We start from the raw sequence: 15,351 nt of genomic DNA on the forward strand, positions 1-15,351 counted from the left end.
TCGTCGACGACCGTCGTAGACGAGGCCCGTCGTCGACGACCGTCATAGACGAGGCCCGTCGTCGACGACCGTCATAGACGAGGCCCGTCATCGATGACCATCGTAGACGAGGCCGTCGTCGACGACCATCGTAGATGAGGCCATATCGTAGAAGAGGTCATCGTAGACGACCATCGAAGATAAGGCCGTCGTCGACGATCATAATAGATGAGGATTATAAAGGTAAGGCAGTAATAGTAGACATGGAGTTACGCTATATACTCCTAATGTCAGGTCAAGTGGACTTCCCTGATGCAGTGTCAGGGAAGAAAAGGGAGTTGAATCCTCTGCGAGAAGTGCCTATAAAGACTCAAGGCGAATCTTATGGCGTAGACGAGGCCCGTCGACGACGACCGTCGTAGACGAGGCCAGTCGTCGACGACCCTCGTAGACGAGGCCCGTCGTCGACGACCATCGTAGACGAGGCCCGTCGTCGACGACCGTCATAGACGAGGCCCGTCGTCGACGACCGTCATAGACGAGGCCCGTCGTCGACGACCATCGTAGACGAGGCCGTCGTCGACGACCGTCGTAGATGAGGCCGCCGTCGACAACCACCGAGATGAGGCGGTCGTCGACGACCATCGTAGATGAGGCCATCTCGTAGAAGAGGTCATCGTAGACGACCATCGAAGATAAGGCCGTCGTCGACGATCATAATAGATGAGGATTATAAAGGTAAGGCAGTAATAGTAGACATGGAGTTACGCTATATACTCCTAATGTCAGGTCAAGTGGACTTCCCTGATGCAGTGTCAGGGAAGAAAAGGGAGTTGAATCCTCTGCGAGAAGTGCCTATAAAGACTCAAGGCGAATCTTATGGCTTTTATGCGCGCCCTCAGTAGGCTCCTGGCGCGGCATCTCCCTTTGACCTCTCATCATCCTCATCAGAAGTGGCAGGTTGAAGTCTCTGACCCATAACAGCCTCATCTCTCAGAACGTGAGAGTTATTGAGGAAAAGGTTAGACATAAAATATAGTCTATCACCTTGTTTACTGCAATTCTGCCATATTACTGCCTTAACAGGGTCAGAGAAATGAAGTATGATCTTGAACTCCAAAAGGAAGTAAAACTGAAGAAAAAACTGAGCAGAGCTCAGGGAGACTCCCTTCACCCACGACGTGCGGTGAAAATCTGAGGAGAGCTGGCTCTGCAGGGAAGGTTCTAGAGGGTGCCGTAAGCTGATTGGTTGGAGCAAAGACTTTGGTCTTTTTAGCATAATGATGTAGATAGGCTACTATAATATGCCTCAGGCCTTTTCTAGGGCCTACTAGTACAAAGTGCTTTTGGCACTGCTTATTTATTTACAGTGGGACTCCCGCCTCGACGACGGGGAATGATTCAGGCATGTGAATCTATGAAAGATACCCCAATACTGGATAATTACGTCTTCCCAGCAGTGCGCCCAGTCCCCTCAACCCATCCCCAAAATTCTAGAACACCACCAAGCAGCCCCCCAAAAACATGCAATGCTACTAGGCCAAAGTTTTAATCGTGCCAAAACGCTCCCGGCAACTAGGCCCAAATCCCCCTTTTTCCACAATGGATTTTTTTCAAACCACTTGCAATCAAAATTAGACCTTCCTAGCAGTGCTCCCAGACCCCTCAACCCACCCCCGAAAACCTAGAACACCCCCAAGCAGCTAGCCAAAAATATGCAATACTGCTAGGCCTAAGTTTTAATCGAGGCAAAACGCTCTCTGCAACTAGGCCCAAACCCCCCTTTTCCACCATGGATTTTTTTCAAACCACTTGCAATCAAAATTAGACCTTCCAGGCAGTGCTCCCACACCCCTCAGTCCACCCCTAAATATCTAGAACACCCTCAAGCAGCCCCCAAAAACATTCAATACTACTAGGCCTAAGTTTGAATCTCGCCAAAACGCTCTCTGCAACTAGGTTCAATCTCCCCTTTTCCACTATGGATTATCTTCAAACCACTTGCAATAAAAATTAGACCTTCCCAGCAGTGCTCCCGGAACACTAAACCCACCCCGAAAATCTAGAACACCCTCAAACAGCCCCCCAAAAACATGCACTACTGCTAGGCCTAAGTTTAAATCGTGCCAAAACGCTCTCTGCAACTAGGCCCAAACCCGCCTTTTCCACCATTGGATTTTCTTCAAACCACTTGCAATCAAAATTACACCTTCCCAGCAGTGCTCCTGGACCCCTCAACCCACCCCCAACAATCTAGCACACCCCCAAACAGCCCCTCAAAAACATGCAATACTACAAGGCCTAAGTTTAAATCGTGCCAAAACGCTCTCTGCAACTAGGCCCAAACCCCCCTTTTCCACCATGGATTTTCTTCAAACCACTTGCAATCAATATTAGACCTTCCCAGCAGTGCTCCCAGACCCCTCAACCCACCCCCAAAAATCTAGAACTCCCCCAAGCAGCTCCCCAAAAACATGCAATACTACTAGGCCTAAGTTTAAATCGTGCCAAAGCGCTCTCTGAAACTAGGCCCAAACCCCCTTTTTCCACTATGGATTTTCTTCAAACCACTTGCAAACAAAATTAGACCTTCCCAGCAGTGCTCCCGGACCCCTCAACCCTCCCACAAAAATCTAGAGCACCCCCAAGCAGCTCCCCAAAAACATGCAATACTACTAGGCCTAAGATTAAATAGTGCCAAAACGCTCTCTGCAACAAGGCCCAAACCCCCCTTTTCCACCGATGATTTTTTCAAACCACTTGCAACCAAAATTAGACCTTCCAGGCAGTGCTCCCACACCCCTCAGTCCACCCCCAAATATCTAGAACACCCTCAAGCAGCCCCCAAAAACATGCAATACTACTAGGCCTAAGTTTGAATCGCGCCAAAACACTCCCTGCAACTAGGTTTAAACCCCCCTTTTCCACCATGGATTATCTTCAAACCACTTGCAATAAAAATTAGACCTTCCCAGCAGTGCTCCCGGACCCCTCAACCCACCCCCAAAAATCTAGAACACCCCCAAGCAGCCCCCCCAAAAACATGCAATACTACTAGGCCTAAGTTTAAATCGTGCCTAAGCGCTCTATGCAACTAGGCCCAAACCCGCCTTTTCCACCATTGGATTTTCTTCAAACCACTTGCAATCAAAATTACACCTTCCCAGCAGTGCTCCCCGACCCCTCAACCCACACCCAAAAATCTAGCACACCCCCAAACAGCCCCGCAAAAACATGCAATACTACTAGGCCTAAGTTTAAATCGTGCCAAAACGCTTTCTGCAACTAGGCCCAAACCCCCCTTTTCCACCATGGATTTTCTTCAAACCACTTGCAATCAAAGTTATAACTTCCCAGTAGCGCTCCCAGACCCCTCAGCCCACCCCCAAAAATCTAGAACTCCCCCAAGCAGCTCCCCAAAAACATGCAATACTACTAGGCCTAAGTTTAAATCGTGCCAAAGCGCTCTCTGAAACTAGGCCCAAACCCCCTTTTTCCACCATGGATTTTCTTAAAACCACTTGCAATCAAAATGAGACCTTCCCAGCAGAGCTCCCAGACCCCTCAACCCACCCCCAAAAATCTAGAACACCCCCAAGCAGCTCCCCAAAAACATGCAATACTACTAGGCCTAAGTTTCAATCGTGCCAAAACGCTCTCTGCAACTAGGCCCAAACCCCGCTTTTCCATCATGGATTTTCTTCAAACAACTTGCAATCAAAATTACACCTTCCCAGCAGTGCGCCCAGTCCCCTCAACCCATCCCCAAAATTCTAGAACACCCCCAAGCAGCCCCCCCAAAAACATGCAATGCTACTAGGCCTAAGTTTAAATCGTGCCAAAACGCTCCCGGCAACTAGGCCCAAACCCCCCTTTTCCACTATGGAATTTTTTTCAAACCACTTGCAATCAAAATTAGACCCTCCAGGCAGTGTTCCCACACCCCTCAGTCCACCCCCAAATATCTAGAACACCCTCAAGCAGCCCCCAAAAACATGCAATACTACTAGGCCTAAGTTTGAATCGCGCCAAAACGCTCTCTGCAACTAGGTTCAAACCCCCCTTTTCCACCATGGATTATCTTCAAACCACTTGCAATAAAAATTAGACCTTCCCAGCAGTGCTCCCGGACCCCTCAACCCACCCCAAAAATCTAGAACACCCTCAAACAGCCCCCAAAAACATGCAATACTACTAGGCCTAAGTTTAAATCGTGCCAAGACGCTCTCTGCAACTAGGCCCAAACCCCCCTTTTCCACCATGGATTTTCTTCAAACCACTTGCAATCAATATTAGACCTTCCAGGCAGTGCTCCCACACCCCTCAGTCCACCCCCAAATATCTAGAACACCCTCAAGCAGCCCCTAAAAACATGCAATACTACTAGGCCTAAGTTTAAATCGTGTCAAGACACTCTCTGCAACTAGGCCCAAACCCCCCTTTTCCACCATGGATTTTCTTCAAACCACTTGCAATCAATATTCGACCTTCCCAGCAGTGCTCTCAGATCCCTCAACCCACCCCCAAAAATCTAGAACACCCCCAAGCAGCTCTCCAAAAAAATGCAATTCTACTAGGCCTAAGTTTAAATCGTGCCGAAACGCTCTCTGCGACAAGGCCCACACCCTCTTTTCCACCAATGATTTTTTCAAACCACTTGCAACCAAAATTAGACCTTCCCGGCAGTGCTCCCAGACCCCTCAACCCAAACCCCAAAATCTAGAACACCCCCAAGCAGCCCCCCAAAAACATGCAATACTACTAGGCCTAAGTTTAAATTGTGCCTAAGCGCTCTCTGCAACTAGGCCCAAACCCCCCTTTTCCACCATGGATTTTCTTCACACCACTTGCAATAAAAATTAGACCTTCAAAGCAGTGCTCCCAGACCCCTCAACCCACCCCCAAAAATCTTGAACACCCCCAAACAGCCCCCCAAAAACATGTATCACTACTAGGCCTAAGTTTAAATCGTGGAAAAACGCTCTCTGCAACTAGGCCCAAACCCCCCTTTTCCACCATGGATTTTTTCAAACTACTTGCAATCAAAATTAGACCTTCCCAGCAGTGCTCCCAGACCCCTCAACCCACCCCCAAAAATCTAGAACACCCCAAGCAGCTCCCCAAAAACATTCAATACTACTAGGCCTAAGTTTAAATCGTGCCAAAACGCTCTCTGCAACAAGGCCCACACCCCCTTTTCCACCAATGATTTTTTCAAACCACTTGCAACCAAAATTAGACCTTCCCGGCAGTGCTCCCAGACCCCTCAACCCAACCCCCAAAATCTATAACACCCCCAAGCAGCCCCCCAAAAACATGCAATACTACTAGGCCTAAGTTTAAATCGTGCCTAAGCGCTCTCTGCAACTAGGCCCAAACCCCCCTTTTCCACCATGGATTTTCTTCACACCACTTGCAATAAAAATTAGACCTTCAATGCAGTGCTCCCAGACCCCTCAACCCACCCCCAAAAATCTTGAACACCCCCAAACAGCCCCCCAAAAACATGTATTACTACTAGGCCTAAGTTTAAATCGTGGAAAAACGCTCTCTGCAACTAGGCCCAAACCCCCCTTTTCCACCATGGATTTTTTCAAACTACTTGCAATCAAAATTAGACCTTCCCAGCAGTGCTCCCAGACCCCTCAACCCACCCCCAAAAATCTAGAACACCCCAAGCAGCTCCCCAAAAACATTCAATACTACTAGGCCTAAGTTTAAATCGTGCCAAAACGCTCTCTGCAACAAGGCCCACACCCCCTTTTCCACCAATGATTTTTTCAAACCACTGGCAATCAAAATTAGACCTTCCTGGCAGTGCTCCCAGACCCCTCCGTCCACCCCCAAATATCTATAACACCCCCAAGCAGCCCCCAAAAACATGCAATACTACTAGGCCTAAGTTTAAATAACGCCAAAACGCTCTCTGCAACTAGGCTCAAACCGCCCTTTTCCACCATGGATTTTCTTCAAACCACTTGCAATCAAAATTATACCTTCCCAGTAGCGCTCCCAGACCCCTCAGCCCACCCCCAAAAATCTAGAACTCCCCCACGCAGCTCCCCAAAAACATGCAATACTACTAGGCCTAAGTTTAAATCGTGCCAAAGCGCTCTCTGAAACTAGGCCCAAACCCCCTTTTTCCACCATGGATTTTCTTAAAACCACTTGCAATCAAAATTAGACCTTCCCAGCAGAGCTCCCAGACCCCTCAACCCACCCCCAAAAATCTAGAACACCCCCAAGCAGCTCCCCAAAAACATGCAATACTACTAGGCCTAAGTTTCAATTGTGCCAAAACGCTCTCTGCAACTAGGCTCAAACCCCGCTTTTCCATCATGGATTTTCTTCAAACAACTTGCAATCAAAATTACACCTTCCCAGCAGTGCACCCAGTCCCCTCAACCCATCCCCAAAATTCTAGAACACCCCCAAGCAGCCCACGAAAAACATGCAATGCTACTAGGCCTAAGTTTAAATCGTGCCAAAACGCTCCCGGCAACTAGGCCCAAACCCCCCTTTTCCACTATGGAATTTTTTTCAAACCACTTGCAATCAAAATTAGACCTTCCCGGCAGTGCTCCCACACCCCTCAGTCCACCCCGAAAATCTAGAACACCCTCAAACAGCCCCCAAAAACATGCAATACTACTAGGCCTAAGTTTAAATCGTGCCAAGACGCTCTCTGCAACTAGGCCCAAACCCCCCTTTTCCACCATGGATTTTCTTCAAACCACTTGCAATCAATATTAGACCTTCCCAGCAGTGCTCCCAGACCCCTCAACCCACCCCCAAAAATCTAGAACACCCCCAAGCAGCTCTCCAAAAACATGCAATTCTACTAGGCCTAAGTTTAAATCGTGCCAAAACGCTCTCTGCAACAAGGCCCACACCCCCTTTTCCACCAATGATTTTTTCAAACCACTTGCAACCAAAATGAGACCTTCCGGGCAGTTCTCCCAGACCCCTCATCCCACCCTCGAAAATCTAGAACACCCCCAAGCAGCCCCCCAAAAAGAAAACAAGTTACTTACCTGTAACTTCAGTTATCCAGTATTGGTATCTTTCATAGATTCACATGCCTGAATCATTCCCCGTCGTCGAGGCAGGAGTCCCACGGTAAATAAAAAAGCAGTGCCAAAAGCACTTTGCAGTAGTAGGCCCTAGAAAAAGGCCTGAGGCCTATATTATAGTAGCCTATCTACCTCATTATGCTAAAAGACCCAAAGTCTTTGCTCCAACCAATCAGATCACAGCACCCTCTAGAACCTTCCCTGCAGAGCCAGCTCTCCTCAGATTTTCGTAGCACCAGTGGGAACAAGTATCCCAAAGTGAGAGAACTGACTCTTCGGGGAGGAGGGTGGGTGCATGTGAATCTATGAAAGATACCAATACTGGATAACTGAAGTTACAGGTAAGTAACTTGTTTTCTTATCCAGTATTGGGGTATCTTCCATAGATTCACATGCCTGAATCAGAATAGCAAGCAGTAAGCCAGGCAAAGTCGATTGCGGATGGTGGGAGACTTATTGCAGTGCACCCCCATGAATGTATCGTCAACAACCAACAAACGCTTAGAGATTGAACTATTAATAAATCATGTTCAAGTTCAACATTGAAATTATGCATTTTCTTTCTGGAAAGAAATCTTAAGCATCATACAAAAATACACAACATGTTAACATGTGTCTGCATATATAAACACAATCTATTAAATTGCATGTACTTTATATGAAATAAGTGAAACATCAGTACCTGAACATACTCCTTATGGAAACAGGTGACGTAAAACAGCTTGGCCCACTGCCGCATCATCCTGATTTGCTGATTGTAGGCAGTAGTGTCTTGTAAACGTGTGGACATTCTTCCATGTCGCAGCACGGCAAATGTTCTCAAGCGTCACTACTGCAAACAAAGCCGCAGACGCTGCTACAGCTCTTGTGGAGTGAGATCGAACAGACCTTGTCAATGGTCGATTAGCCTTGACGTGGCAGAATTGAATCGCGGATGCGATCCACCTTGAAATTGTGGCTTTAGTGACCGCTTTCCCCAAAGTATTTTGACCATAAGCTACAAACAGTTGATCTGATTTTCTCAAAGTCTTGGTTCTCTGAAGATAGAATTTTAAGCATCGTTTGATGTCTAAAGAATGCAATGTCTTTTCAGCCGGGGTTGACGGGTTTGAAAAGAAAACTTTCAGCTTGACAGGTTCATTTAAATGAAACTGGGAAGGCACATTCGGTATGAACGTTGGATTCGTTCGTAAAGTGACATAGTCCTGGGAGAAATGTAAAAAGGGCTCCTTTATAGTGAAAGCTTGAATTTCTCCAACTCTTCTTGCGGAAGTTAGCGCCAATAATAAAGCAATCTTCCATGTTAAGAACTTTAGGTCGGCTCTATGGATAGGCTCGAACGGATGCTTCATCAGTTGTGATAGAACCGTGTTGAGCTCCCATTCCGGTGGTGAGGGCTTGACTGGGGGATAAGCCCGGAACAGACCTCTCATAAATTGCTTGATTAGCGATGAAGAGCAGAGTGACTGAGAGTTGGTCCTCTTTCTGTACCTGGATAAGGCCGCTAAGTGGACCTTTATTGATGAAAAAGAAAGGCCAGATTGCGCTAAGTGTAACAAATAGGGCAATATCTTTTCTGCCGGTGCCTCTATAGGGTGCAAAGCACTAGAGATGCACCATGCGCAAAAACGCTTCCACTTGAGACGATAAGTCTTTAATGTACTCTGGGCTCTTGCCTTCTCTAAAATGTCCCGGCATTCCTGAGGAATTTGAAGATGCTCGAATTCTAAGAAGTTAGGAGCCATGCGTGCAATTTCAGTGATTGAGGATCTGGGTGAAGTACTTGACCTTCGTTGCGTGACAGTAGCTTCGGAATTACCCGCAGCTTGATCGGTGGCTCCTGAGAAAGTAGCATGAGTTCCTGAAACCAATACTGGCGAGGCCACTTGGGAGCAATGAGGAGAAGGCGACAACTCTCCACTTTCATTTTGCGCACCACTCGTGGAATCAGAGGGATCGGAGGAAAAGCGTATGCATAAGTCCCTGACCATCGCATCGAAAGGGCATTCCCCCTTGACCCCTGTTGAGGATATCTGCTGGCGTAGTACCGGCATTTCTTGTTCTGTTGGGTCGCAAATAGGTCCAACCTGGGTTTGCCCCATCTCTGAAACACATAGTTCAACTGGCCGTTGTCCAGTTCCCACTCGTGGCAATCTGACAATGTTCTGCTCAGTTTGTCTGCCAAAGTGTTGTAGAGGCCTCTGACATGCTCCACTTTGAGGGTTATGTTGTGAACTGTTAAGCATTTCCATAACTCTTGGGCTTGTTTGGATAGCGTTGCCGATCTCGTTCCCCCCTGCTTGTTGATATAAAACATGCTTGTGGTGTTGTCCGTTCTGACTAGAACCGAGGATCCCACTATCCTGGGGAGGAACGCTTGAAGAGACAGACAAATGGCTTTCAACTCTAGGCTGTTGATGTGACATCTCTTGTCTTGCTGAGACCATCTTCCCTGCACTTGCAGTTCCTGGAGGTGACCACCCCAACCCTCCATGGACGCATCCGTTGTTAGAATAAAATCCGGAGGATTCTGCAAGAATGAAAGCCCCTGTTCCAGATTGCTGATCTGAGACCACCATTGGAGTGCGTGCACCATCCTGTTGGTGATTGTGATGGTGTCCTCGAATGAACCTGTCGCTTGATGCCATTGACAGTTTAGCTCCTCTTGCAGTGGTCGCATCTTTAGACGCACCAATGGAATGAGGTTGATGGCTGAAGAACACATCCCCAGAAGTGATGCAAATAGGCGAACTGAAAGTGACTTTCTTCTTGCCAGTTTTCTGGCCAATGCTTGCAGACGGAGTTGTCTCTCTCGAGATAAGGATGCCTTGCATTTCACCGTGTCCAAGCAAGCTCCTAGGAACAACAGGCTTTGTTTTGGATGCATCTGAGATTTGGTTTTGTTGATTGTGAGGCCTAGCGATGCGAAGAGATTGCGGCATGCCGTAATGTCGGCTCTCACTTTGTCTTCTGATGGACCTTTGACTAGCCAGTCGTCCAAATACGGGAAGACCTGCACTTTTGCTGCCCGGAGAGCTGCTGCCACAGGGGCCAGGCACTTCGTGAAAATTCTTGGGGCCGACTTGAGGCCAAATGGGAGAACTTTGAATTGATAATGGGCGCCGGCCACAGTGAAACGGAGGTACCTCCGATGGTTTGGGTGGGTTGGGATGTGGAAGTATGCGTCTTCCATGTCCAAGGAAGCCATGTAATCTCCCTCGTTGAGGCAACTGAGAATGTCCGAGAGGGTGACCATTCGAAATCCCTGCTTCTTGAGATATTTGTTCAGATTGCGCAGGTCTAGGATCGGTCGCCATTCCCCTGTTTTCTTTTTTATGAGGAAAAAACGGGAATAGAAGCCTGTCCCTCTCTGATGGAATGGAACCTTCTCTACTGCGTTTTCGAGTAGCATAGCTTGCACCTCCTTGAACAATAAGTGAAGACAAGGGGGAGGGGGACCCCTGGGCGGAGTTGGTGGAGGCTTGGTGATGAACTCTAGGGTGTGACCATGATGGATCAAGTCTAGCACCCACCGATCCGATGTTATATTCTGCCATTGCTGTTGGAAAGCAGATATTTTCGCGCCCACGGGAAGGTAAGGGATTGGAGGTGGCGCCCAATTGCTCTCACTGTTTCTTGTGACTGTCTCGTCCTTGGTTGTTTGCGCGCCTTCTTCCTCCTTGACGAGAGAAACCAGCCGATCCAGATTGTCTGTAAGAGGACAGGTAGTTTTGACGGTATTGTGGTTGATACTGTCTGCCTTGCTGGTAATAACTTCCTCTGGAAGAATAACCTCGTCCTCTAGCTCCTCTGAATGAACCTCTTTTATATTGCAAGGATCCTAGCGACTTTGCAGTATCTGTGTCAGTTTTAATCGTCTGGAGAGCCTCATCGACATGTTTTCCAAAGACTGACTCTCCGTCATAAGCCATGTCCAGTATCTTCAACTGAACCTCCGGACGAAACGTAGTGGCTTTTAACCACCCCTGACGTCTCAGGACAGCTGCCCCAGCCAACTGCCTGAAATTCGTATTCGCCATATCTAGAGCGCAGTCGATGGATTCTTCCGCTGCCCGCTCTCCTTCCATTAAAACTTTCCTGGCTTCTTGTCTTGAGTCCTCTGGCAATAGCTCTATGAATCTAGCCATCTCCGACCACATCTGGCGATGGTAGCGTCCAATAATCGCCATTGAATTTGCTATCCTGATGGATGCTGCAGCCATAGTGGAAAACTTCTTCCCAATAAGGTCTAATCGTCGCCCCTCTTTATATGGTGGAGTAGCAATAGGGGTAGCTGGGTTCTTTGACCTTTGCTGCGCCGCCTGAGAGATTACTGAATCCGGGCGTGGATGACCAATAAGGCACGCCGGACTAGAGAGCGGAGCACGATATTTCTTTTCTATTCTGGGTAACACAGCAGGCACGGATGCAGGGTTTTTCATTATCTTTATGCCTTCCTTCCAAATAAAATCAATCATGGGAATGGCTCTAGATATCTTCCTTGTTTCCTCTTTAAAGTCATGGAGAAAACACTCTGTTTGCTCCACTGTAACCGGGAGCTTAAACCTGGTTGATGCCCTCTGCATCAAGTTGTGAAAACCACCTACATCTTCAGGCGGTGAATCTGAAGGTTGTGGAGTTGGAGGGGACGGCATGGGTATAACATACTCATCCCATGGGTCCGATGAAGGTATGTTAGGCAACTCTCCATCCTCTACCTCCTCTTCTGATGATGTATCCGGAGTTTGTGGAGGCAAGACCGGTTGCGGAGTTTCCACAACTGGAGAGACCGGTGGCTGCCGAGGAGGAGCTACCGTATCAGATTGAGGTACTTGCGGAGGAAAACGCTGCTTGTAGTCCGCCAGCATAGCCTGTAAATCCTGTATCAGATTAGGCGGCAACTGAGTGACTTCCGGGACTCTAGGCCTTCTCTGATGTTCCAATGAATGAGGCACTATGATATCCTCTTGGTAGTAGTGCTCCGCGTATGAATCCTCTTCATCATCATCTTGGCACTTGATGACAAGTTCGGATGGGTGACGTGCCACACCAAAAGCACCCTCATCGTCATCATCTTCAAAGTCATCTTCTTCATCATCGGCAAAAGTTTCTAGAAGATGAGAAGGCATAAGTGGAGATATATATGCACCCTGTTGTCTCTTATAAGACACTAGTTGAAAATTCTTTGTCGCTATTGGCGTACAAAAGGCCTGATTCCCAGTGGCAGGTCTTAGTAAAGCTGATCCCATCGACCTTGATGACCCAGGAGACCAAGGTGAATCTATTTGCTGAAAAGATGCGCCGTCGACGGGACTGTCGTCGACGGGCTCGACGTCGACGGGACAGTCGTCGACGGACTCGTCGTCGACGGAGCCACCGTCGACGGGACTGTCGTCGACGGGGTAACCAAGGACGGGCTCGTCGTCGACGGGATAGACGTCGATGCATTCTTCGTCGACGAGGCAGTCGTCGACGGCGGCGTCGACGACTTCGTCGACGGGCTCTTCTTAGACGACGAATTTTTTTATGATGACGGCGTCTTCGTCGACGAGTCGTCCGCGAGAGTTTTCTTTGTCACAATACTAATTTTAGTAGACACAATCGGAGTAGTAATAGATGTAGTGGATATCATATTCATAGAAGAAGAGGTCGAAGTAGAGACAGTGGTCACTGGAGAGGAGACAGTAGAAGTATTACTCACAGTTTTCTTTGCCGGATCGTTGGTGGCTGAGGCTCCAGAGACAGAATGTTTGGATCTCTGAGAAGAGCCTGAAGTAGAGTGGGAGGTCTTAATATGCTTTCTCCCCTCACTTATCTTATCCTCGTGAGACCTTGCCCTCTTGCTAGAGGTAGAGGCTCTGTCATCATCATCCTTGGAAGAGGATTTAAGCCACAAAAGGACTCTGGCCTCCCTATCCCTTAAGGTCTTGGCAGGGAAGGTAGTGCAGATCTTACAGGTTTTTGCCTCATGCTTGGGATACAGGCAATAAATACAGTCCTTGTGTAAGTCATCCACATGGACCCTCTTCTTCTCGCATGTTCTGCAGGGTCTGAACAAGGCCTTCTTATCAGACATCTTGAAGCTCTTGAAGAAAAAACTGAGTCAAGACTCAGGGAGACTCCCTTCCACACGACGTGCGGTGAAAATCTGAGGAGAGCTGGCTCTGCAGGGAAGGTTCTAGAGGGTGCTGTGAGCTGATTGGTTGGAGCAAAGACTTTGGGTCTTTTAGCATAATGAGGTAGATAGGCTACTATAATATAGGCCTCAGGCCTTTTTCTAGGGCCTACTACTGCAAAGTGCTTTTGGCACTGCTTTTTTATTTACCGTTGGACTCCCGCCTCGACGACGGGGAATGATTCAGGCATGTGAATCTATGAAAGATACCCCAATACTGGATAACATGCAATACTACTAGGCCTAAGTTTAAATCGTGCCAAAACGCTCTCTGCAACTAGGTCCAAATCCCCCTTTTCCACCATGGATTTTCTTCAAACCACTTGCAATCAAAATTAGACCTTCCCAGCAGTGCTCCCAGACCCCTCAACCCACCCCCAAAAACCTAGAACACCCCCAAGCAGCTCCCCAAAAACATGCAACACTGCTAGGCCTAAGTTTTAATCGTGGCAAAACGCTCTCTGCAACTAGGCCCAAACCCCCCTTTTCCACCATGGATTTTTTTCAAACCACTTGCAATCAAAATTAGACCTTCCAGGCAGTGCTCCCACACCCCTCAGTCCACCCCAAATATCTAGAACACCCTCAAGCAGCCCCCAAAAACATGCAATACTACTAGGCCTAAGTTTGAATCGCGCCAAAACGCTCTCTGCAACTAGGTTCAAACCCCCCTTTTCCACCATGGATTACCTTCAAACCACTTGCAATAAAAATTAGACCTTCCCAGCAGTGCTCCCGGACCCCTCAACCCACCCCGAAAATCTAGAACACCCTCAAACAGCCCCTAAAAACATGCAATACTACTAGGCGTAAGTTTAAATCGTGTCAAGACACTCTCTGCAACTAGGCCCAAACCCCCCTTTTCCACCATGGATTTTCTTCAAACCACTTGCAATCAATATTAGACCTTCCCAGCAGTGCTCTCAGATCCCTCAACCCACCCCCAAAAATCTAGAACACCCCCAAGCAGCTCTCCAAAAACATGCAATTCTACTAGGCCTAAGTTTAAATCGTGCCAAAACGCTCTCTGCAACAAGGCCCACACCCTCTTTTCCACCAATGATTTTTTCAAACCACTTGCAACCAAAATAAGACCTTCCCAGCAGTGCTCCCAGACCCCTCAACCCAACTCCCAAAATCTAGAACACCCCCAAGCAGCCCCCCAAACACATGCAATACTACTAGGCCTAAGTTTAAATCGTGCCTAAGCGCTCTCTGCAACTAGGCCCAACCCCCCCTTTTCCACCATGGATTTTCTTCACACCACTTGCAATAAAAATTAGACCTTCAAAGCAGTGCTCCCAGACCCCTCAACCCACCCCCAAAAATCTTGAACACCCCCAAACAGCCCCACAAAAACATGTATTACTACTAGGCCTAAGTTTAAATCGTGGAAAAACGCTCTCTGCAACTAGGCCCAAACCCCCCTTTTCCACCATGGATTTTTTCAAACTACTTGCAATCAAAATTAGACCTTCCCAGCAGTGCTCCCAGACCCCTCAACCCACCCCCAAAAACCTAGAACACCCCCAAGCAGCTCCCCAAAAACATGCAACACTGCTAGGCCTAAGTTTTAATCGTGGCAAAACGCTCTCTGCAACAAGGCCCACACCCCCTTTTCCACCAATGATTTTTTCAAACCACTGGCAATCAAAATTAGACCTTCCCGGCAGTGCTCCCAGACCCCTCCGTCCACCCCCAAATATCTATAACACCCCCAAGCAGCCCCCAAAAACATGCAATACTACTAGGCCTAAGTTTAAATCACGCCAAAACGCTCTCTGCAACTAGGCTCAAACCGCCCTTTTCCACCATGGATTTTCTTCAAACCACTTGCAATCAAAATTAGACCTTTCCAGCAGAGCTCCTGGACCCCTCAACCCTCCCACAAAAATCTAGAACACCCCTAAACAGCCCGCAAAAACATGCAATATTACTAGGCCTAAGTTTAAATCGTGCCAAGACACTCACTGCAACTAGGCCCAAACCCCCCTTTTCCACCATGGATTTTCTTCAAACCACTTGCAATCAATATTAGACCTTCCCAGCAGTGCTCCCAGACCCCTCAACCCACCCCCAAAAATCTAGAACACCCACAAGCAGCTCCCCAAAAACATGCAATAC

This window comes from Lissotriton vulgaris, chromosome 2_1, assembly GCF_964263255.1.
Source record: "Lissotriton vulgaris chromosome 2_1, aLisVul1.2, whole genome shotgun sequence".
Lineage (NCBI taxonomy): Eukaryota > Metazoa > Chordata > Amphibia > Caudata > Salamandridae > Lissotriton > Lissotriton vulgaris.